This window comes from Artemia sp. Qi Xiang Cuo, chromosome 3 (assembly GCF_049724085.1).
Source record: "Artemia sp. Qi Xiang Cuo chromosome 3, ASM4972408v1, whole genome shotgun sequence".
In the NCBI taxonomy this organism is placed as follows: domain Eukaryota; kingdom Metazoa; phylum Arthropoda; class Branchiopoda; order Anostraca; family Artemiidae; genus Artemia; species Artemia sp. Qi Xiang Cuo.
Window position 1 is genome coordinate 62373897 of NC_142796.1, and position 26762 is coordinate 62400658.

The 26762-nt window shown below is 36.4% G+C and overlaps 1 protein-coding gene across 4 annotated transcripts in view; it reads right to left on the reverse strand.

Moving 5' to 3' along the window:
- Positions 1–26505, reverse strand: part of LOC148954383 (uncharacterized) — a 253036-nt gene extending 226531 nt beyond the window's left edge. For 2 of the 4 annotated variants that reach the window (XM_089087072.1, XM_089087068.1), the window contains exon 1: positions 26388–26505. The gene's annotated coding sequence lies outside the window, so the exon portion shown is untranslated. The remainder of the gene's footprint in view (positions 1–26387) is intronic. The other 2 variants (XM_089087069.1, XM_089087073.1) reach the window with 2 other exon arrangements.
- Positions 26506–26762: the final 257 nt, after the last annotated feature.

Sequence of the window (26762 nt, forward strand, 5' to 3'; positions counted from 1 at the left end):
TATTTGTAGTTGGAGGAAAACAAATAGAAATAATTGAAAAAATAAAGTATCTTGGCTTTATTTTCCAAAGTAATGGTGGATGGAGCTCCCACATTAAAGAAGTGTTTAATAGGGGAAGAGTTGCAACATTTTCACTTTTCCGGAATAAAATTAGTGGAATAAAGAATTTGGCTTTGCATAAGAAGTTTTTTTTTTATCTAAAATAACGCCGATTCTCCATTACAGGGCAGAGAATTGGGGACATGAGAACGCTGTGCAGTTAGAAAGCGTCCAGTTAGGTTACTTTAAGAGATTGTACGGACTACATACAATTACCCATACTCAGTTTATCAAAGGAGAACTTGGACTGCGGTCTGTTAAATATTATTAAATAAAAAAACAACAAGTTTTTTTTAACTGTAAGTAAGGGGCGACATTAAAACTTAAAACGAACAGATATTATTCCGTATATGAAAGGGGCTGTCCCCTCCTCAACGCCTCGCTCTTTACGCTAAAGTTTGTTATTGCTTTAAAAAATAAAGTTGTGGCACAGAGTAAAACTTTAGCGGAAAGAGTGGCGCGTTGAGGAGAGGACAGCCCCTTTTATATATATACGGAATAATTTCGGTTCGTTTTAAGTTTTAATGTCGCTCCTTACTCTCAGTTAAAAAAAACTTGTTTTTTTTTATTTCTGAACGTTTTTGAATTAATGCAGCTTTGATTTTGGCTCACCGTACATGAATAATTAAAACGAAATTTGCATATTATTTATTTATTTTTTTTTGTTGAATGGATGTCTCTAAATTTTGTTCTGACGTAACTTACGAATTAACTTACGTAATGAACTTCTATATTCGTATGTTTTTATTATGTATATTAGGGAGTTTGCCCCCTAGTCAATACCTCGATTTCTACGCTAAAGTTCAAATTTTGTTCCGATTATTTAAGAAGGACCTCTTAATCACAAAGGCCGTTAATTAGAATAAATAGCTCTGATGAAAGTAAAAAAAAAACTTTAGCGTAAAGAGCGAGGTAATGACTTCGGGGCGAACCCAATCATATACGTAATAATTTCTGTTCGTTTTAAGTTTTGATGTTGCTCCTTGCTTTCAGTTGAAAAATGTTTTTTCATTTATTTAATTTCTTATTGTTTTAAATGATGCTAGGAAATCCAGCGCCCTCTTCATAGCAATGTCCCTCCCCCCATGGAAAGATCCTCCCACGTAACCCCCAACCCCCCCCCCCCAACAACCAGAAAAAATGGCTAAATGGCTTTCTCGAAATTTTGTTCTGGCGTAACTTACGAATTAGCTTACATAACGAGTTTCTATATTCGTATATTTGTATTACGTATATTAGGGAGTCCCCCCCCCCTAGTCAATACCTCGCTTTTTACGCTAAAGTTCAAGTTGTGTTCCAATTCTTTAATAATGACCCCTTAATCACAAAGGCCGTTAATTAGCATAAATAGCTCTGATGAAAGTACAAATAAACTTTAGCGTAAAGAGCGAGGTAATGACTAGGGGCGAACCCAATCATATACGTAATAATTTCTGTTCATTTTAAGTTTTGATGTTGCTCCTTACTTTCAGTTAAAAAATTATTGTTTTTAAATTTAATTTCTGATTTTTTTTTTTTAATGATGCTGGGAAATCCGGCACCCTCTTCATAGCAATGTCCCTCCCCCCAATAAAACTTCCTTCCACGTAACCCTGACCCTCCCCCACAAACTACCGGGAAAAATCCCCCCTGAAACCTTGTGTATACTTACCAATAACCAATACTATATGTAAACAATGGGTAAAGTTGTCCTCAGAGACATAGTTATTGTATTTTTCGGCCATGCTGAACAAAATGGCCATCTCAAATTTTGATCGGGTGACTTCGGGGAAAAATAAACGTGGAAGGGGATCTAGCTGTCCTCTGTTTTTTTTTTTGGTCACTTAAAAAGGGCACTAGAACTTTTAATTTTCGTTCGAATGAGCCCTCCCGCAATATTCCGGGACCACTGGGTCGATAAGATCACCCCTTGCAAAAAAAAACAAAAAGCAAAAAAAAAAAAAAATAAACACGCATCCGTGTTGTCCGGTTCTCTGATACGCTGAATCTGATGGTGTGATTTTTATTAAGGTTCTATGACTTTAAGGGGGCGTTTCCCCATTTTTTAAAAATAAGGCAAATTTTCTCCGGCTAGTAACCTTTAATGGGTAAGGCTAAAATTGCTGAAACTTGTACATTGGAAATCAGCATTAAAATCTGATTCTTTTGATGTATCTATTGGTATCAAAATTCCGTTTTTAAGAGTTTCGGTTACTATTGAGCCGGGTCACTCCTCACTTACAGTTCGTTACCACGAACTGTTTGAAAGTACGGTCCAAATGATAAAAATTTTGGCTTATGGTTGTACAGCTACCCAGTGATAGGCTACTGAAGGAAGCATATAATGAGTTACTTCAGTTACGAAGGAAAATATCTTGGTCTTTTAAAGTCAAGGAGGTACTGGATAAAACACGTTTTTCTTTCGATTGGAATGATAGCCTTGGACCAACCAGCCAACAACTACAGTTGGACAAGGAAATCAGACAATAGAGAAATGGGATGAGGAGATTAAGAATTCAGAAAATTTAAGATATTATTCAGAGGTTAAGATAGTATATGGGCAGGAATTCTATTTTAAGTTAAATTTACCGGCTAGATACCTTACCTATTAGATGCAGCTACGACCTAATTGCCTTCCGATTCGTTCGAGATTGAAGGTTTTTGAAAGGAGGAAAATTGTCCCGGACGGTAGGTTTGCTTGCCCTCTTTGCCAAGAAGAGGAGGAAAATTTGGAGCAATGGCTGAGTCGAGGTCTTTGGGGGATAAGAGAAAATTTATTTGGGAATGAGAGATTGCTGCTTCCTGATGCCTTGAAGAGTACGTTGCCACAGTTTGTTTGTCTAGTGGGAAGATATCTTGATCAGTTTTTTTGCAAAAAGAAGAGAGTAGTTTTTATTTCTTCTTTATTATTGTGACGAGTGTTTTAATTCGTTAATCTTGTATGTTGTTTGTGTACATGGCCATAGTTTAGCTTGAAATACACGGTATCTTATCTTATATATTGAATAAAAAAAACAAGTTTTTTAAAACTTAAAGTAAAGAGCTACTTTAAAGCTCAAAGCGAACATAAATTATTCCGTATGTGAAGGGGTTGCCCCCCTCCTCAATACCTTGCTTTTTACGCTAAAACTCTTAGCACTAAAAATCTTCTTATTCTAATTAAACTGCCCTTGTATTTAAGGAGCCGTTCTTAAAGATTTGGAACAAACAGTCAAACTTTAGCGTAAAGAGCAAGATACTGAGGAGGGGTGCAACACCTTCATAAACAGAATAATTTCTATTCGTTTCGAGTTTTAATGTAGTTCTTTACTTTCAGGGAATTTTTTTTTTATTTAATTTCTGACTGTTTTCCAAATAATGCCAAAAAATCTGGCTCGCCCTCCATGAAAATTCCCTTTCCTCACGGGAAAACTACTCCGTTGAAATTTCCTCCCACTTCAAATACACACCTCCCCGTAAAATTTCCTCCGGACAATTCCATCCTCGCTGAAAATCCCCTTACCCCGTGAAATCCAAAAACACTGAAAATAGCCGCCAGATGATTCCCCTGAAACATCTTCAAATGCAAAATTGAGTTAGCAAAGGGAAAGTAAGACAAATGAAAAGAACTTCGTATAGGAATTCTGTCAAATCCTCCCAGTGTAAAATTTCCCCTGGAAAATTCATCCCCGGAAATATTCCTCCCCAGTAAAAATTAACCCCGTGGAAAATCTCCCCGCAGACAATTCACCCCCCCCCCCAACACGGCTGTATACTTACCAATAACAAATACTATATGTAAACAGAGAGGAAATCCCCAAAAGCATAGGTACTGGGCTTTTCAACTGTGTTGAACCAAATGGGTATCTCAAAATGTTGATCGGATGACTTTGAGGAAAAAGGGGGTGGGAGGAGGGGGGCTAGTTGCCCTCCATTCTTTTTGATTATTTAAAAAGGATGCTATAACTTTTAATTTCCGTTCGAATGAGGCCTTTCCCGATATTCTAAGACTATTGGTTCGATGCGATCACCCCTGAAAAAAAAAAAAAAAAAAAAAAAAAAAAAAAAATGAACACGCATCCGTGGTCTTTCTTCTGGCAAAAAAAAAAAAATACAAAAATCCATATTTTTGGATATGGGAGCTTGAAACTTCTACGATAGGGTTCTCGGATACGCTGAACCTGATGATGTTATTTTCATTAATATTCCATTACTTTTTGGGGATGCTTTCCCCCTTTTTTGAAAATCAGGCAAATTTCCTCAGGCTCATAGCTTTTCATGGGTAACACTAAACTTAATGACCCTATTTGGAATCAGCATAATAAACCAATTTTTTATATATCTATTGATATTAAAATTCCGTTTTTTAGAATTTCAGTTACCATTTAGCCGCGTCGCTCCTTACTTAGATTTCTTTACCACGAATTGTTTGATACGTAAACTTGAATTACTGGAGTCAAAGACATATTATGTCTTTTGAATTGGAATGTTTTCAGATGAGTGATTCAGAATCATGTCTGAAACCATTGAAAGTGTATTATTATACCTTGATCTCCCAAAATGTCCCTGGGGTTCTTAAAAATAATCTTAAGGGGCTGTTTTGCCATATTTAAGATATTGGGTATCTCTGGACACTCCTTGACAGAAAAAACTAAAAGAGAGTAGTTGTGCAGACATGTCAAACAGTTCGCAGTAACGAAATGTAAGCAAGGAGCGTCTCGGCCCAATAGTAATGAAAACTCTAAAAACCCAAATAACAATCGATACACCAAAGAAATTGTCTTTTCACGCTGATTTTAAATATATAAAGTTCATCAAGTTTAATACTACCCATCAAAAGCTATGAGCCTGAGAAAATTAATCTCATTTTCAAAAAAGGGGGTAACACCCCTAAAAATTCAAGCAATCTTAACGAAAATGACACCATCAGATATAGCATATCAGAGAATGCTACTATAGAGGTTTCATACTCCTATACACACAAATGTGGAATTTTGTATTTTGTGGCAGAAGAATGATCACGTATGCGTGTTTATTTTTTCTTTTCTTTTTTTTCTGGGTGATCGTATCGAACCAATGGTCCTAGAAGATCGGAGGAGATCTCATTCGAACGGAAATCAAAAGTTCTAGTACCCTTTTCAAGTGACCAAACACATTGGAGGTCACCTAGCCCCCCTCCCCTGCCCATTTTCCCCCAGATATCCAATCAAAATTTTAAGATAGTCATTTAAGTAAGCATAGTTTAAAGGTCCATTAACAATGCTTTTGGTAATGATATGACCCTCCTTAGTCCCCGGCGAATGGGCTGTAAGTAACGCAATTTGCCCATATTGTTCACATATAGTATTTGATATTGAGAAATATACGGGAATTTTTCGGGGTTATGTCCTACGGCGGGGGGGAGGTGAATATTTCCCTCGGGGATAATTTTCCGTGGTGAGAAAAGCTTCTGAGGGAATTTTCCAGGAGAAATGTTATACGGGGGAGAGGGAAGGGGATTCCCTGGCATGATTTGAAAAACAATCAGAAATTAAATATAAAAAACATGTTTTTTAAAGTGAAAGTAGGGAGCAGCATTAAAAAACTTAAAACAAACAGAAATTATTCTGTATTTGAGGGGGAACTATCACTTCGTCAACCCTCGCTCTGTACGTTAAATTTCGACTTTTTGTCCTGGTCCTTCAGGAAAGACTGCTTAAACACGAGGGCCGTTGGCAATGAATGAGAATGTTTTTTTTAAGAGCTTTAAGACTTTAGTGTAAAGAGCAAGGTTTGGGGAAGGGGCAGCACCCCTAATATACAAAACAATTTCTGTTCGTTTTAATTTTTAATGTTGCTCCTTACTTTCAGTTGAAACAACTTGTTTTTTTAATCGTTAAATAAAATTGACCTTTATACCTTCGCCTTGAACATTGCTGTGACATATTAGCTATTGGTAGTTTCAAAATCTATAATCCTTTTATAAATATATAAATACAGTCTATATTAGTAGTAAGTATCTATTGAATTTGGGGGGACGTATAGCCACTACTCTTTTCTTCCTTATTGGTTTAATATCATGAAGAAGGTTTAACGGCGATTCCCCACACAAGTTTGTTTCAACTCCAAGTTTTTCAACCAGACTGGTTTTTTGAAAGCATAGTGTGTACATGTGTGTAGGCTTTGTTATTAAAAACTTGGACACTACAATCAGAATTGTTTGATTGACATTTAAAAAGGGGTAATGAGATTTGCGAATTGGAGTGTAGGATTCGCGAATTTGATCCTATTAAGGATTTACTTGAAATAAAAAAATTTAACAAGAAATGGCTGAAAAGTGTTTTGGGGGAGATGGGGTGACTGTGTACTGTATAATACACATGTGATGTTTGGACAGTGTTGTCAATTTAAAATAGTTTAACGTTCCCTTCGTTCCCTCATTTCGGAGGGCAGGGGAGGGGGGTCAGTTTTGGAGGGGAAACTAAAAATACTCAGAATCGAAAATAAAAGGGATCTGCCTCAAGGGGAAGGCTCAGAGGCCCCTCGTTCCCCCATTTCTAAGGGCAGGGGCGGGGGAGGGTCAATTTTGGAGGGAAAACCAAAAATACTCAGAATTTAAAATAAATGGGACCTGCCACAAGGGCAAGGCTCAGAGGCCCTTCGTGCCCCCATTTCTGAGAGCCGGGGGGGGGGGGTCAATTTTGGACGGAAAACCAAAAATGCTCAGGATGAAAAATAAATGGGATCTGCCTCAAGGGGAAGGCTCAGAGGCCCTTCGTTCCCCCATTTCTGAGGGCAGGGGGGGGGTTCAATTTTAGAGGGAAAACCAAAAATACTCAGAATCGAAAATAAATGGGATCTGCCTCAAGGGGAAGGCTCAGAGGCCCTTCCTTCCCCCATTTCAGAGGGCAGGGGAGGGGGGGTCAATTTTGGAGGGAAAACCAAAAATACTCAGAATCGAAAATAAACGGGATCTGCCTCAAGGGCAAGGCTCAGAGTTCCCTCCTTCCCCCATTTCTTAGGGCAGGGGAGGGGGGGTCAATTTTTGAGGGAAAACAAAAAATACTCAGAACTAAAAATAACTGGGATCTGCCTCAAGGGGAAGGCTCAGCGGCCCCTCCTTCCCCCAATTCTGAGGGACGGAGAGGGGGGGGGTCAATTTGGGGGGGGCAACAAAAAATGCTCAGAATCGAAAATAAATGGGAGCTGCCGCACGGGCAAGGCTCAGAGGCCCCTCCTTCCCCCATTTCTGAGGGCAGGGAGGGGGAGGGTCAATTTTTGAGGGGAAACAAAAATGCTCAGAATCGAAGATAATTTCCATTCATCTTAGTTTTTAACGATGCTCCTTATTTCTAGTTGAAAATGCTTATTTTTTAATTTAATTGGGAATGAAAAGTCAAACTCTAACATAAAGAACAAGGTATTTTGGAGGGGGTATCTGATGAAATATTTTAGGTCGTATGATCAATTTAATTTATTTTTTAAATTCAATAGTTTTTCAGTAAGGACACTCGATATCCTAAAAGTGTCTGATTAAAACTTTTACCTTGAGCATCGATGTTGTTAGCAGAATTTCAAAAAGGATCGTTTATGTGGGCTGGCGTATCTGATGAAATAATTTAGTTCGTATGATCAATTTAATTTATTTTTTAATTCAGTAGTTTTTCAGTAAGGACACTCGATATCCTAAAAGTGTTTGATTCAAACTTTTACCTTGAGCATCGATGTTGTTATCAGAATTTCAAAAAAGGATCGTTTATGAGGGCTGGCGTATCTGATGAAATAATTTAGGTCGTATGATCAATTTAATTTATTTTTTAATTCAGTAGTTTTTCAGTAAGGACATTCGATATCCTAAAAGTGTTTGATTCAAACTTTTACCTTGAGCATCTATGCTGTTGGCAGAATTTCAAAAAAGGATCGTTTATGAGTGCTGGCGTATCTGATGAAATAATTTAGGCCGTATGATCAATTTAATTTATTTTTTAATTCAGTATTTTTTCATTAAGGACACTCGATATCCTAAAAGTGTTTGATTCAAACTTTTACCTTGAGCATCGATGTTTTTAGCATATTTTTAAAAAGGATCGTTTATGAGTGCTGGCGTATCTGATGAAATAATTTAGGTCGTATGATCAATTTAATTTATATTTTAATTCAGTAGTTTTTTTCAGTAAGAACACTCGATATCCTAAAAGTGTTTGATTCAAACTTTTACCTTGAGCATTGATGTTTTTGGGTCCCAGTCCACCAGCCTGAATGGTGGAAATCCACTAGCTCAGTATTGGGGTCTTAGTCCACCAGCCTGAATGGTGGAAATCCACTAGCTCAGAATTGGGGTCTCACTCCACCAGCCTGAATGGTGGAAATACACTAGCTCAAAATTGGGGTCTCAGTCGACCAGCCTGAATGGTGGAAATTTACTAGCTCAGAATTGGGGTCTTAGTCCACCAGCCTGAATTGTTGAAATTCACTAGCTCAGATCTGGGGTCTTAGTCAGTGTTCAGATTGGAGCGTTGGGGTCCGACTATCTGGGCTTTATATGTCAAGGTCTGAATGCTAAGCGATGGACTTGAGCTCGATTGGGACCCCATTGTGAAAATGGAAAACAAAAAACAAAAATATATTGTTGGTATGTGTGTAGAGCATGGCATGGTTACCGCTAGGGCAACAGTCTAACCGTCGACGGTGTTAGGTATCCGTAAATAAGTTCTAAGGCTAGAGTGTAAGTTGGGACAAATTTTTGGAGGTGCCCACCTCATCTGCCCAGAGTCTCAGGCAAGTGACCCTAAATTTGAAAAAGTGGAAATTGGCTCAGATTTTCTAAACTGAGCTGAGACAATGAATAGATACTATTGGGAAAGTGATTGGAGACGCTGAGCATCCGTGAACAAGTGCTAAATTGAGAGAGGAATTTGGGACAATATTTGGGGGCGCCAACCCGCCCAGAGTCTCCGGCAGGTGACCCAAAAATTTAAAAAACACACAGAAACGACAGACACAAAGAGACGAATCACACACAGAGAGGACAAACACACAGAAACGACACATAGAGACGACACATGCACAGAGAAGATACACACACACACAGAGTCAACACATACAGAGAGACGAGATACAAAAACAGAAATGAAAAACACACAGAGAGACGAAACACACTCAGAGAAGTCACACACACACAGATACGAAACACACATAGATGCGACACACACATAGAGACAACACACACACACAGACAACATCCACACAGAGGCGAGAGAAGACACACTCAAAGTGACGACCGACACACAGAGACGACACACAAAGAAACGCGACACACACACAGAGACAATTCGCTCAAAGTGACGGAGTAAAAATAGAGTTGACGAACACAGAGATAAGAAAAACACACAGTGGAGAAACTCTTAGATAGACTCGACGCTACAAGAGACGACAAACACACAGAGACACTACACCCAAACAGAGCCCACACACAAACAGAGACAACACACGCACAGAGAGGACAACATACACATACACACACATAGAGACAACACAGACATAGAGATGACAGACACACAGATACAAAACACCCACAGAGACGACACACACACACACACACACACACAGAGTCCACTCACACACAGAGACGACAAACACACAGAGACGACAGACACAAAGAGACGAATCACACAGAGAGAGGACAAACACACAGAAACGACACAGAGACGACACATGCACAGAGACGATACACACACATAGTCAACACACACAGAGAGACGAGACACACACACAGAAATTACAAACGCACATAGAGACGACACACACAAAGAGACTACACACACACACAGATACGAAACACACATAGAGACGACACACACATAGAGAAAACACACACACAAAGACAACATCCACACAGAGACGACACACACACACACACAGAGACGGCACACTCAAAGTGACGATATACACAAAGAGACGACACACGCACAGAGAGGACAAACACACAGAAACGACACACACACACAGAGACGACATACACATACAGACAACACAGACACAGAGACGACACAAACACAGAGACGACAACAAATAGAGAGACGACACTCACACAGAGACAACACACACACAGATACGAAACACCCACAGAGACGACACATGCACAGAGACGACACACACACACAGATTCAACTCACACACAGATAGTACAAACATACAGATACTACAGAAAAAAATATAATAATCACACACAGAGATGACAAACACACAAAAACGACACATAGAGACGACACAAGCACAGAGACGATACACACACAGAGTCAACACACACAGAGAGACGAGACATGGCGTATCTGATGAAAAAATTTAGGTCGTATGATCAATTTAATTTATTTTTTTAATACAGTTGTTTTTTTAGTAAGGACACTCAAGACAACACGCACACAGAGAGAACACGCACACACAGATACGAAACACACACAGAGACTACACACACACAGAGATACGAAACACACACACACAGAGACAACAGTCGTCTCTCTATGTGTGTCGTCTCTGTGTGTGTCGTCTCTATGTGTAAGTCATCACTTTGAGTGTGTCGTCTCTGTGTGTGTGTCGTCTCTCTATGTGTGTCGTCTCTGTGTGTTTGTCGTCTCTGTGTGTGTGTGTCGTCTCTATGTGTAAGTCGTCACTTTGAGTGTTTCGTCTCTGTGTGTGTCTGTGTGTGTGTGTGTTGTCTCTATGTGTGTGTCGTCTCTATGTGTGTTTAGTATCTTTGTGTGTGTGACGTCTCTTTGTGTGTGTCGTCTCTATGTGTGTTTGTCATTTCTGTGTGTATGTCTCGTCTCTCTGTGTGTGTTGACTCTGTGTGTGTGTGTATCGTCTCTGTGCATGTGTCGTCTCTATGTGTCGTCTCTGTGTGTTTTTTAAATTTTTGGGTCACCTGCCGGAGACTCTGGGCGGGTGGGCACCCCCAAATATTGTCCCAAATTCCTCTCTCAATTTAGCACTTGTTCACGGATGCCCAGCGTCTCCAGTCACTTTCCCAATAGTATCTATTCATTGTCTCAGCTCAGTTTAGAAAATCTGAGCCAATTTCCACTTTTTCAAATTTAGGGTCACTTGCCTGAGACTCTGGGCAGGTGAGTTGGGCACCTCCAAAGATTTGTCCCAACTTCCACTCTAGCCTTAGAACTTATTCACGGTTACCTAAAACCGTCAACGGTTAGACTGTTGCCCTAGCGGTAACCATGCCATGCTCTACACACATACCAATAATATATTTTTGTTTTTTGTTTTCCATTTTCACAAAGGGGTCCCAATCGAGCTCAAGTCCATCGCTTAGCATTCAGACCTTGACAAATAAAGCCCAGATAGTCGGACCCCAACGCTCCAATCTGAACACTGACTAAGACCCCAATTCTGAGCTAGTGAATTTCAACAATTCAGGCTGGTGGACTGAGACCCCACTACAGAGCTAGGGAATTTCAACCATTCTGGCGGGTGGACTAAGACCCCAATACTGAGCGAGTGGATTTCAACCATTCAGGCTGGTGGACTGAGACCCCAATAATGAGCTCGTGTATTTCCACAATTCAGGCTGGTTTACTAAGACCCCAATACTGAGCTAGTGGATTTCCACCATTCAGGCTGGTGGACTGGGACCCAACAACATCGATTCTCAAGGTAAAAGTTTGAATCAAACACTTTTAGGATATCGAGTGTCCTTACTGAAAAAAACTACTGAATTAAAAAATAAATCAAATTGATCATACAACCTAAATTATTTCATCAGATACGCCAGCACTCGTAAACGATCCATTTTGAAATTCTGCTAACAACATCGATGCACAAGGTAAAATTTTGAATCAAACACTTTTAGGATATCGAGTGTCCTTACTGAAAAAACTACTGAATTAAAAAATAAATTAAATTGATCATACGACCTAAATTATTTCATCAGATACGCCAGCACTCATAAAAGATCCCTTTTTGAAATTCTGCTAACACCATAGATGCTCAAGTTAAAAGTTTGGATCAAACACTTTTAGGATATCGAGTGTCCTTACTGAAAAACTACTGAATTAAAAAATAAATTAAATTGATCATACGACCTAAATTATTTCATCAGATAAATTCTGCTAACAACATCGATGCTCAAGGTAAAAGTTTGAATCAAACACTTTTAGGATATCGAGTGTCCTTACTGAAAAACTACTGAATTTAAAAATAAATTAAATTGATCATACGAAATAAATTATTTCATCAGATACGCCACCCCTCATAAACGATCCTTTTTGAAATTCTGCTAACAACATCGATGCTCAAGGTAAAAGTTTTAATCAGACACTTTTAGGATATCGAGTGTCCTTACTGAAAAACTATTGAATTTAAAAAATAAATTAAATTGATCATACAACCTAAATTATTTCATCAGATACCCCCTCCAAAATACCTTGTTCTTTATGTTTGACTTTTCATTCCCAATTAAATTAAAAAAAAAGCATTTTCAACTAGAAATAAGGAGCATCGTTAAAAACTAAGATGAATGGAAATTATCTTCGATTCTGATCATTTTCGTTTCCGCTTCAAAATTGACCCCACCTCCCCTGCCAGCAGAACTTGGGGACCGAGGGGCCTCTGAGCCATCCCCTTGAGGCATGTCCCGTTTATTATAGATTATGAGTATTTTTTGTTTTAACTCCAAAATTGACCCCCCTCCCCTGCCCTCAGAAATGGGGGACGGAGGGGCCGCTGAGACTTCCCCTTGAGGCAGATCCCGTTTATTTTCGATTCTGAGTATTTCAAAATTGACCCCCCCTCTCCCCTGCCCTCAGAAATGGGGGAAGGAGGGGCCTCTGAGCCTTCCCCTTGAGGCAGATCCCATTTATTTTCGATTCTAGGTATTTTTGGTTTTCCCTCCAAAATTGACCCCCCCAACCCTGCCCTCAGAAATGGGGGAATGAAGGGCCTCTGAGCCTTCTCCTTGAAACAGATCCCATTTATTTTCGATTCTGAGGATTTTTGGTTTTCCCTCCAAAACTGACCCCCTCCCCTGCCCACCTTTAGGGGATTACGAAGTACCGCTGCTCTTTGCACTTGAGGTGTATTCCGGTGTTTGTGGTTTGTTAGTTTTTTGTTTTTGCCCGCAAAATTTGACCCCCCCCCCTCCCCTGCCCTCAGAAATGGGGAACGAAGGGCCTCTGAGCCTTGCCCTTGAGGCAGATCCTATTTATTTTCGATTCTGAGTATTTTTGGTTTTCCCTCCAAAATTGACCCCCCCTCCCCTGCCCTCAGAAATGAGGGAACGAAGGGCCTCTGAGCCTTGCCCGTGAGGCATATCCCATTTATTTTCGATTCTGAGTATTTTTGGTTTTCCCTCCAAAATTGACCCCCCTCCCCTGCCCTCAGAAATGGGGGAACAAAGGGAACGTTAAACTATTTTAAATTGACAACACTGTCCAAACATCAAATGTGTATTATACAGTACACAGTCACCCCATCTCCTCCAAAACACTTTTCAGCCATTTCTTGTTAAATTGTTTTATTTCAAGTAAATGCTTAATAGGATCAAATTCGCGAATCCTACACTCCAAGTTGCAAATCTCATTACCCATTTTTAAACATCAATCAAACAATTCCGATTGTAGTGTCCAAGTTTTTAATAAGAAAGCCTACACACATGTACCCACTATGCTTTCAAAAAACCAGTCTGGTTGAAAAACTTGGAGTTGAAACAAACTTGTGTGGGGAATCGCCGTTAAACCTTCTTCATGATATTAAACCAATAAGGAAGAAAAGAGTAGTGGCTATACGTCCCCCCAAATTCCATAGATACTTACTTCTTATATTCATTTTATATATATATATATTTTATAGTAATCTATAATCATATAGCTTAAAAATCATTTTTACAGATGGAGAGCAGGGTTCCACATCAGAACCTCTTCTGACCTCTACTAAGAGGCGTCAAATATGCCCCCAAAAATATTTCAGCAGTGGTAATTCAAAAACTCTTATGTAACATATTATAACTCTCATAGTAGATGAAAAAAAAGAAAAATACTTCTTGAATTTTATGTTGTTGAAGAAGATTTGTTAGTTGAAAGAAAAGTTTTGTCTAGCCTTTGAGGTAAAACAAACACATTTTTAACGTCAAAGGCCAATAAATCCCAAATATTTTGCATTTCAGTAGAGAAGATATAGCACATTTTGGGGAAAAGGAAACTCCTAATTATCTTGAGACCCAAATAAGGAACAGGAACACAGACTAGACCAATTGATCGAGTGTACTTCGTTCTATGGGCTGAGTTATAAATACATCTTTGACACGAAAGCGTGACATGGGTTTTTTCTAACAATGAAAGACGACTTGAATATGCATTGAAATATAATATTTGGACAAGCGATCAATTATTTGTTCAGTGTAACACCCCCATTGCTTAAAACATATTCTGATTTCCTAATGGTGTTAATTTTATAAGTGGATATGCACACAGCAAGAACTTCCCTAGGAGCAGGGGTGCCAGTTCCCGATAATGGAGAGGCGGGCAAAATGTATGTCTGAACCTTTAGGGGGGCAATTTTGTTATTGTTTCGATTTTTCAATGAAATTTCCATAAAAAGAAGATATTCTTCAAAATATAAGAAAACAATAGCCCCCCCCCCCCAATTGGCACCCTTGCCAATATATCATGGACGCAACACACAGAAATACGGAAAACATAGGGTTAAGTTTGTGTCTTAAAATATTTGTTTTTCTTTACATAAAACCCCACTCATTCAGCATAATTATTCGTCTACCTCCCCCCCCCCCCAGCGTTTTAAATGTGTATATTTGTGTGTGGATACCTAAACTACGACTAATTGCTGGAAAATACAAAAAAAAGTTTTTTTTTCAAAATCTAAAGGAGCGATTGGCCTACCCTCCTAATGGGCGCCCCTTCTAAGGATAACTTGGACCAAACACACATGAATGCGGAAAAGCATAAGTATGTGTCTTAATTTTATTTTACCAGACCCACCTTATCCAGCATATTTGTTCGTCAGCCCCCCCCCCCCAACATTAGAGATGTTTATATTTGTGTGATGCCTAGACTATGACCAATTGCAACATAGGACGCCATTCCAAACTGAAAATTTATCTTGACATAAAGCAACTTTAATTGTACTTTTTAGTCGTTTCCCGAACATTCTAGCTATCTTTTAAAAAAAGAAAACAGATTGAAGGCGAACGATCTGGCATTTAGATTTTTCACCTGCCTGTACAGCAATGGTGAGAAACGTAAAACCCTTAAAACAAGTCTCCTGAGAGTTCGAGAAAAAATTAATAATATCTTTTTCCTGGCAAAGATGATTGGAACCGAACCTGTCTCTAACAAACGACTTAGGTTGGCCTTTGCCCAAAGTAAAATTCGATTCAAACCAGATTTCTTGTTCCAAGGTATATAACTGCCAGGCCGCCCATTTTCTTAGTGTCAGAACGTCTTTCGAAAGTAAGTGATCAACATCACAAGTGACCATAGTGATATTACACAGTTACACATTTGCATGAAACCTGGATTTTTCATATACCATGAGTATTGCGTGACTTGGAATGCTTGCTTTTACTAATGCACACAATTACGCAAAAGAACTTTATAAAATTTAACTGTAACTACTTATTCAAAGCACGTTCCTAAGTCCTTAAGGCAATTAATTTAGGTAGTTTTAACATCTCAAGAACCATTCAATACTCCAAATTTATCAACTGCGTTGTCCCAAAATATTTATTGCAATGAATTATTTTTTATTGGTCTTGATAGTGCAACAAACTTCAATAACTCCTTCTATGAATTTAAAATTTCATTTTATTTCATTAAAAAAAGACAAATTTATAAAGAAAATTTTTTAAAGGTTTATTGGTGTGAATTTGATTGGGCTGTCACATAAAGGACGACAATACGGTTACGGAAAGGGGCATTTTATTGGATCCATAAAATTTAACGTAAAAAGGTACACCTAGAAATAGTGGAATGTGCAGTCAATTCCAAAGTCTTAATGACCTTAATCCCCCGCCCTAAAATCACTGTTTTCCCCCTAAGCTGTTTCTTCATCTTGGATTTCATTTGGCAACTGGAGGATTTCTACACAGGAAGGCCCAATACACCCTTCACAGTTCGTTAACACAATTAAGCATAACATAGAGCAATATGATGCAGGATGTATTACATTGGTCCGACAGACCGATTCCATCCCTTACACAACTTAAAATATACAAAAAGTGACAGTTTTTTGACATTCAGTAAATCCCAGACCCTTTCTTGGCAGAAAAGCTTATTTTCTTCATATTTTGCCCCCCACGCTGGAGCAGTTTTAAAAGACCTGGCCACCCATGGCTTTTAATGACGCTACAAGTTCAAGTGGTATAATGAAACTCACAAACAAACAAACAAAATCAAATAAGGTCATTTGATACCATAAAAAAAATACTTTCAAATCCTTTCTAACCCTCTTTGATTCAGTAAGAGACAACCAAAAATCCTTGGTCATAACCTGTTCTTTTTCCTATATTCAAAACAATATCTTCAATTAATCAAAGCATGCAAAAAAACTGCCAATTCTCTCTTTTTACCAGAGATCGTTCAAAACAGACGTTCTCCTTAACGATCTTCAAGATAAAAACGCACAAAACCCAGGCAGATACGCCCAAAAACGTTATAATTGTTACAGCTTTCTCTGTACCGTCACACTATTTGTAAATGCATAGCTCATTCTTTGTGTTTGTGTTGAATCTACCCCTACCCATAAATAAATTATCGCGTGTTGTGAGCTATGCAGACATATTTTTTTTGCTACATATCCCCTTTCTCAATAATTATAAGCCTTTAAATATAGTTTTTCCTTTTTTGGTCAAACAATAGTTGCACAAAGTCAATATTTGAACAATCAGTTATGCTGTACATTTAATCCAACAAAAAACTTATAACTGACAATGAAATGTAAAAATCAATTGTAACTAAATATCTTTATTTCTTCAAAACACCTCAAGCTTCAAGCATCTCTGTCCGTCTTTTTGGCAGCCAAGGACCTCAACTGACAGTTCTTATAGAGGTAGTTTTGACAAATATGGACCTTAGTGTTATTTTAGCATGCATTTTCTTTTTCCTAAGAAAATTAACCTGTTAACCTGCTCTACTAAAATTTGGAAAACCTCTTTCATTCTCATTGCCCAATTTAACATTTTGGATAAAATTAAATAAAATCCCCACACCTCAGCTTTCCCCCTTTAAGTCCTTTTATTCTTTTAACAAAATACAAATTGACTTCACATACAAAGAGAAGGAACAATTAATACAGAAGTGAATGAGACATTCATTAGTGATGCTTATAATTGCTGCTTTATAGAAATATAGTTTTACTATGCAACTTCACGAATGTGTACTAGATATGTGCAGTCTATAAGCTGTAAATGCTGCTTTGTGTATATTAATGTGCTTCAAATAATTCTCCTTTCTTTTTAGGTGTCAGTTATTGTGCTAGAGATGCTTTATGTTTATTGCTGCGCCAAAATTTTAATCTGCTTCTTAATAAAAATTTAATTCAAGCTATGTGTTGTGCTTAAGAAATCAGTTTATGCTTCAAATAGCCAAATAGTATATGCTGTTAGATATTTAGGTTATTTTCTTGGTGTTAGTTTTTGTTGCTATGCATATATTTTAATCTGCTTTCTAATAAAAAGATTACTTTAAGCTTTGTGTTGTTCTTGAGAAATGAGCTTATGTTTCGAATAGTCTTACAGCTATGTACAATTTTAGGACAATGACTGTGTGTTGGTTTCTTCAGTAGAGCTGCTTTAATGTTTGCTGCTATGCTACATTTTCATCTGCTTTTTAATAAAAATTTGTACTTCAAGCTTTGGGTTGTGCTTAAGGAGTAACCTTATGTCTAGACCAGTCATATAGCCTAAGTTATTAAAGATTTTTTTTTTTGGGGGGGGGGGAGGGGGGTGTAACCTATATAGTTTCGCATGAAACTAAATTATTTGGAAGAAGAAAGTGACTATCTGAAAAGGTATCAATGTATAATGAAGAAAAATAGACAAAGAGTATTTATACATTAGCAAGAATTTATACATTAGCAAAGAATTCAAAGGACGTTGAAAATAGTAGAAAAATACAGTATATTGGCAAGACGCAGTCTGGTGTTCCTTGAGCACCAGGGTGTTTCAAAAGTTTAGCTAAAAAAAGAAGAAAAAACTGCTTGACTAAATCCTACTAGTTTTACTGCAGAACCAGTACATTTTGTAGGCAACATTCAGAGACATTCAACTCATCCCCTGTCCAGTAAAACAAACACCTATTATAAGATCTAATGTAGGCGGGGTTTAGCCTTGCTTTTAAGATCCCCCCGAAGGTTGTTCTAAGGATTTCCTCTCCAGTAAAGCCTTAAATATTATTAAGTTATTATTAGGAAAAAATGTTACCGCTCCCCATAGGACAAGTCCGGTGATATCCTTTCCTCTATAAGTCAGACCTATCTATACCTATGATTGTATAAATATCAGAATATCCAACTAAAGCTATGTTTAGATCAGGCTTTAGTTATATGGAGAATAAAAGGGATGATTTTCAGTATTATCAGCAAGCAAGTCACATTCAATTGTGCTTTTCGTTAGTGTATAGAAATTTGCTTTCCTTTTACATATTATGGTCATTGGGTGAAAAACACCCTTCTACTGTATGTGGGCCCTCTTGTGTGCTCCATAGACAGGTGTGCGCAGGTTTGAGTTTTAGAGGGGACAGCAGTATCAGAGTTTTCCAAGATAGAGGAACTCAAAACTATAAAAAGGTAAATTATTGTGTCCATAGTTTTTATGCTTTTATATTGGGCATGCATTGAAATTGGGGGGAGGGGGGTATTTCTGGGGGCAGTTTTTATATATTAATGAGCAAATGCATTATATTCAAAATTAGAAAAACTTTAAAACATACCAGAAGTAGCTTACAAGAAGTAAAAAGAGTAGCAAGAATTGTCAACACTTTATCTTAAGCTTTTAAAATGATACCAAGCCATTGTTTGCTTACATTTTTAAATTATTTCTTTTCTTCTGGGGACGTAGTGAGTTGTGATAAAACAAAAGGACAGAACCAAAACATTTTGATTTAATTATAAAAAAAAATATTTGCAATTTTAGTAGTCAAATGTAGATGCTGCCACCATATAAATAATAGGGTACTAATAGACTATCTTAAATAATCGCTTCTTGAGCAAAACACCATATAAGGTACAATTAAACTTACATTGTGAACCAAAGAAAGGGAATGGGGAAATTTATATGTCCAAAGTGGGATGGATGATAAAATCTATTTAAGACAATGACATCTTTAACACCCAATTTATAGCAGCCTCTGACACTCTAGAATGGAATAATTTCCACCTCTAATATTTACATTAAATTAGCTCACATATTTAATGCAACAATTCTTGACAAATAATTCAACGGGCAATTTAGACCATTTTACAGTAAATCAAGCATATGTTTGAAATGTGGTCAAGTCGATTTTGGTCAATTGGTTTTTCTTAAACCAATTTTAGCTGCTGTCTAACGTACCTGCACTTATGCATAGAGTGCAGTTGCATGCAACAAAAGATTATTTACTCTCAACAAAATTTAAAATCAAGGATACATTTACAAAAGACATTTATGCAACTTGAATCATTGGTTTATATACTGTAAAATATTTTGGGAGAGATTTGTTTTCAAACTAGTTTATATTCCAGCTTGTGCAAACCAGCAAACACCACGGCTATACCTATTCTTCTGCAACAGAGACATCATTTGGCTGAAAAATGCTAAGATTTCAAGAGGGTTGACTAAGTTTTTAATAAATAGTAGGAATTCCTAGGGAAAACCAAGTAGATTGTTTCAAAAAATTTGATCACTTTTTTCAATAGGATGCACCTTATCCCCCTCTTATAGGTGAACACAGGTGCAGCCCTTATGGGAAGGATGGGGAGAGAGGGTCAAAGGAATATCTTGGAGGGGACTCAAAATATATTAAAAAAACATATTAAGGCTGTAAGTTTTCTGTTTTTCAATGGGATTGGATCTTCAAACCCCTTTTTGTTGATCATATAATAAATTTTTCAGGCATATAAAATTGTTAACTTTTAAAGGATATAACAGCACTTATATCCATAGAAAAAAATAAGTGACTTGGATAAACACAAACGAAAAGTTTGTTATCTCCTTTCGGTACATATTCCTAATATTACTGAACTACAACCAAAAAATGAAAACAAAGTGGAGTTAGTAATCAAATCCAACAACTTGTAAATGGTTAACCTAGACTATAAGGCAAGGCATAGAACAAATGAATAATAACTTTCTGCTTTCAAAAAAATAAACACAAAAACTTGATATGAATTTTCTAGAAAAAGTTACTTGATTGTAGAATAAATTTGAGCTTATAAGTGACTTATTTATTTCTTTCACAACATATTTTTTACAGAAAAAAAAAAATCAATTTCCCTTATATATAGTTTTTATATAAAAAAAAATTGTTTAGCAGAATATCATCAGGAAAAAAGTGAAAGTTACAATTTGTAACAACTGCTCTTAACCAGATTATAGGTTTCAGCTTCAAAGTAACTCTACAATTTATCAAGCATATTGCTCTTTTGACCATAGATTCTCCTATACAGTAAATTAATTGTCTGTAACAACTTGAAAAAAAGTACAGTGAAAGCAGCATTTGTTTAAAAGAGGTTTTGGCTTTAACATAACTCATTTAGTGGCAAAAATTTAGGCGCAGGGACAAGTTTGTTGTTTTTCCATTTTTTTTATGAAAATACCAAAAAAGGCATTTTTCAATGAAAACACCCCAAAATAGGTATTTTTCAAAATCTTGGGAGGCATGTACTTTCCCATCCTTCCACAATTGACATTACGTTACTGAACTCGTCAGCTTTTCTGACATGATGTTGGAATTTGTGCTTCCTAATATACTGCTCCCATAATTGGACATTTTACATACAGTATTAAAATATATCAATAGTTCACAGAAATAAAAAATAAGAGGAAAAAAAAAAGTAAAAATCTACATTTTAAATATGAGACAAAGTAAGTTTAATAGAATTACACTTACTATAGCATAAAATTCAATTAAAATTGCAGAAAAACCAAAATCTTAGTGGGTATACAGATCTGTATAATCTTAAATATTTAAGTTTGGAAACTCTACAATACCATACCCTTGGAAGCTTGAACTCCTCCCCTCTCCCTTTGTGTTCATTCAGTCTGTCAGGAGTTCAGTTTGCAAATTGTAGGTCAAGCCACAATAGCTTCACAAATTCAGTTTTTTAATTAATTTAATAATGTAAATGAAAATGATATAATGAAAAATAGAAATACTTGTAAAAGGTCTAATGAACCTAAATCTTGATTTGTTAGTGCCTGTGGACATTATTTTCATTCATTTGCAGAAAAAAACAAAATTTCCTAAAAATGACCAGCCATACAATAGCATCCAAGTTGAAAATCATACTAAGTAATAGGCAAATTTGTCCTTGTTTTTATTTATTTTATTGTTTATCAAATTCCTATTGATCAATATCCCAAAGCTGGTGGTACAGATCTTTTGTCAGATTAAGGATACTGACAGGGCTAAATTTTATGACATAATTTTCCAAGTTAGAGTACAAAAATTACAGGTACATTTTAAACTTGTCTGATCAAGAATTTATAATAATTTGGTGAGTTAAAATTCAAGTGGAAAGTCTCACATATAAATGTACTCAAAGGGCCATATTCCCTCCTCTCTATGAAAGTATTTAAAAAGTCATATTTATATCCTCCCAATTTGATTATATACTACTTTAGCTAAATTTATTTTTTAAAGTGAACAAAGTGGTTGTTTTACAAAAATTACACTGAAAATAATGAAACATGTCTATTCAGTAAAACAAAAAAGCAGGAGCTGCTCCCCTCATTTAGCCAATCTTCAAATACTGTATCTGACAGGCCAATATCCTTGATGTCATTTTTATCATAACAACAGAACTTATTCTCTACTTAGTAACTAATAGATCATAAATATTTTGTTTGCTGTATTATTCTTGATACCATTGCTCTAGTCCAATTCCTGGACAGTGTCTATCACAAGAAGCAATAACTACTAGAAGCAATTCAACAGGAGACTAACAGCCTCTTTTTATAATCTCATAGTAAATACTTGTAACAATAGACTGTTCTTGGAACTATTGCAGCTGATTTCAGTAGAATCCCAACAAGCTTATATTCTGTAGCAGTGTCAAATGAAGATTTGAAATTGGAGTTTGCACTTTATTTTGGGCAGAGTCCATTCTTGTATATGCATATTTGATGAAAAACACAGATCCTCTACTTTCAAGATTTGAAACAATGATACTTTCTTGCAGAAATGTTGCTTTAAAAAGTTGAAGTTCTGGATAACACACAGAGTATGAGCTCTGTCTACTTCAAACCAAGGCATCTACATAAGAACTCCCTCAGGAATTTCAAACAGGCTTTTGGTTCAGCCAGTTTCATATCATTGAATACCACTTTCCCAATATGCTCAGTTATATCGTATCTTCTATCACCTGACATGGACCATAATGGTTCGCATGGTTTTATAATGAAGCATCAGTGTACATATCTGCAGTAAACCTGGATCAGTTAGAGCTCCTTGTCTGATTGTCTTTCTAAATTGTTTTTAGGTTGAGTACATCCTTAAGTCATGATGTTAGATGCATACACATTCAAATGAACTTATTTCAGGTAGGGGAGAGCAAATGGAAGATGGAAGAAAGAGATGATGCTTACTAGCTCATTCAAAAGCTATTTCTCACATCTACATGCTTCTCATAAATTCCCCCATCTGCAAGTGCTGTATGGCACAAAAATGACACATTATGTGCCATTTCTCAAGGGGTGGGACTTGCAGGCTACAAAAGAAAGATGTTTAATAGCTCACATAAAAGCTATTTCTCAAATTTGCGTTTTATTTATAGATTTTACCACGTACAACTGCCAAATGGCACTAAAAATGGCACTATCAATGTCCTGTCTCAAGTGGAAAAGCTAGGGGCTAGTGGGCTGCCCAAACTTCTTAGAGAGATGTTTAATGGCTGATTGGAAAGCTATTGCTCATATTTGCGTGCTTTTAATCAGTTTTGTCATCTGTAAGTGCTAAATAGCACAAAAAACAAAACTTTTGGTGCCATGTCTCAAGTGGAAAAGCTGGGGCTAGTGGGCTACCAGAACTTTTTAGAGTGACATTTAATGGCTAGTTTTAAAGCTATGGCTCATATCTACATGATGTTTATCAATTCTACCATCTGTAAGTTCAATATAGCCCTAAAAACAATACTTTTGATGTCACTTCTTAAGTAGAAAAGTTTGGAAGTATAAAACGAAATCATCATTGTAATAATTGTGTTCCAAAACCTGCAACTGGAGGTTTGCAAGAGCTCTTGTATGTTTCTCCTCCAAATTCCCTTCATAAGCTATGCAGTTAAGGTACAAGCACTAATATATCAAATCACATTATCAACATTTCTATTCAAAGGGGAATAGAGGTCATCCAGTTCATGGTTTGCAACAATATTCTGAGTAGATCTAAATCCATTCCCCAACAAACGGCGTAATTTTTTCAAAATCCTGTGGAGGGGGGGGGGTCAAAGTTGGAGTCAATTTTCCAAAATCAGGTGAAAAAGTCAGAGGAAACTGAAAAACTAGCCATATAGTAATAAAAAAGGAAAAGATGTACTAAAGATAACTGATCTGTTTCAGTGGATGCTTGAATTAGGGAGACTTATCTTAGTTTTGACAACATTTTTGGAGAAACTAAATTTCAGCTGGGAGGGGGCAGAAACGGGTTTCTGGAGGAAAACTGAGGTCTGAGAGGGGAAGTTGTCCCCTCTGCCAAATAGCAAATTACACCCTTGACCCCAACCCCTTGCTACTAAGTGGTTGGAGAAGTGTAGGCATGTGGTTCTGGAACCAGGGGCGGATCGAGGATTTTTGCTAGGGGGGGGGGGCAAAATAGGTTGATCCAATAAACTTGCATTAGGAGCAAGTTTAATTAACGCAAACTTGAGTTAAAAAGTTAATTACACTACTTTAGAATACACTAGGGGGGCGCCCCATTGTTCCCCCCTCCTGGATCTGCCACTGTCTGGAACCACTCAATGTTGTATATTAAAAGAAAGATTACTTATTGTTATACTTACTAATTCAAATTATGTACTTGACAATTCCACCATAATATTCTTTCCATAAATAAGAGTGTACATCCAAGGAGGAAGAAAGACAAATAAAAACAGTTCTGTAGGAGAATTTGGGTAATTATTCCCAGAATTTTTTAAATGAAAACAAACTTAGTTTGTAATACCATTTATCGTACCTACACAAGAAATGATCTTTTTCTGAAATTTTCATTCATTTCTGAGTAATGAGTGGCTTTTTATTTAGGGACAGGTCAAAAAAATCCCTAAGCACAAAATCACATTTCTGTTGAGCTAGCAAAATTTTCCTGTAAGTATGTCAATATACAAACCTGTCTCCTAAGTTAACCTTTTGTGTCAAAGCTACTTGCCTGGAGCTACTTTATTAATTGTGACTAAATTATTTTTTTTTTAAACAAAGAATTAAAGATACATTTCTTCTTTTTTAATTTTTTTTTTTACAAAAAGTAACAACACTATGTTTTGATTTTTTTTTTCCCACTCTAAACTTATTTTTTCCTTCAATTCTGTATGGCTTCTTAGTTTAGCTCCTTAATAAGGCTTGGGGTGTCTTATCTCCCCTAGATTGGTGGTCATTAGAAATAAAAAAAAAAAAAGTTTTCAACTGAAACTAAGGATCAACATTAGAACTTAAAGTGAACAGATATTATTCCATATAAATAGAAAAGGTTAAAGCAGTGTTGTTTCTAAATTAAATTTTAATCAAAAACAAGCATAGAGCAATTAAAAAAAAACGAAGTATTTATGAGGGAAGTAAAGAGTGAAGTTGAAACTTAAAATGAACAAAAATTATTACTTCACAGCCTATCTAACATATATCAATAAAACTAATGCAAATAAATCAACTGGTGGTATTTTCCTATGTTTGTAGGATTACAGAAAACTAGCACTTTACTGAAAACACAAAAGCCAAGTATAAAAACAAGAATATTGATTTAGGAGTCAAAAGTAAATGCATAGCCTCACAACAACAAACTAATCTATAACGTTTTTCATAGTCCTACAGGAGCTGTGATATCAATAACTTTCATTATATAATTAAAATTATCTTAAAAACTTAAGCATAAAAAAAAAAAAGTTTAAAGTCATTACACAGCATATATAATAATGGATTGATTTATCAGGTAACATCTTGGTGTCACCTAGTGTTACTCAAAATGAAGAAAGTATCAACCATAATATGAACTGTGGAAATTGAGTTATTTCTCTCTGTAAAACAGAGGATTTTAAGTTGTAATACAAATTCTAAAGCAAGTTTGCAGTCCTAATACTAGCAAGATTCATTCACTTCAAACTTTTCTACAAAATAATCATGAAATTCCTTTTTCAAATCCAAAACAACAGTCAACCATTGAACTGAGCTCATTGTGCAGAAGTGATGCAAAATTATACAAAAAAAATAAAACAACAATCTGAAAATGCTGGACTTTTATACTGTTTAAATTTTATTTCTGATGTAAATGAGAAGTAAGTTTAAACTTTCCCCCTACCCCACTAATTTGCAAATATAGGCCTATACCCTGAATTGGTATAGCCTATAGGCTATAGGGGTGGGGGAAAAAATTCATTTCTGACAAAAATGACTATTATATTTGGAAAGAGCATAAAAAAAGGCATCAAGTGGTATATTTACTTCATTTGTAAGTCAATAGTATGAATCATGAAAACTTTACCGGCTAGTAAAGGGTACTGTTAGCCTATCGTTTTCTATGGTAAATAGGGTAAGACACCCAGTAGTCGGCCACCTGCCTATTCTCGGACAGAATGTAACTAACAGGGAACCTACCTCTAGACACCTGCCTATTCTTGGACAGAAAATACTGTTTTCGTCTTCTAAAAACTTTCTAAGCACATTAGCCTAGAGGTAGGTTCCCTGTTAGTTACATTCTGTCCGAGAATAGGCAGGTGGCCGACTACTGGGTGTCTTACCCTAATAGGCTAAGGGAAAATGCCTCACCTTTCAGGTATTAAAATAAAATGGCAATATCAATATAATTAGTAAGGAAAATTATTTATAGATTTGGAAAGAACACACAAAGATGCATCAAGTGATGTGTCAACCTTTTACCTAACACAATGTTGTAAAAACTGCAAAGGTAGTGACTATTATAATTGAAAAGAACCTTAAATAGGGAAATCCAATGTTAAATTTTTCTATATGATGCTTATAAGCATCAAAGAATGTGAAGATGCAGCGTCTTAGTACTTATACTCAAACTTGCTATAATCTGGAAAAAGAACATGTTTTTTAAATTTGATTTGTTTGCCTTTGATCATGTAAAGATTTTGGCATTAAAAAGAAAAGCCCGATTAGAATTTCACCCAGAGGATGAGCCAACTTTTAAGCCAAAGTATGAGCTTGCTTTTTCATTATTTAGCAATTAACTAAACTTCCTATAAAAAGTATAGCCGTATCGAAATAACAATAAATTATACACTATGAAACTAAATAACAAACACAAATATGAACCAATCAAAGCGCAAAATATTGGAAAAAC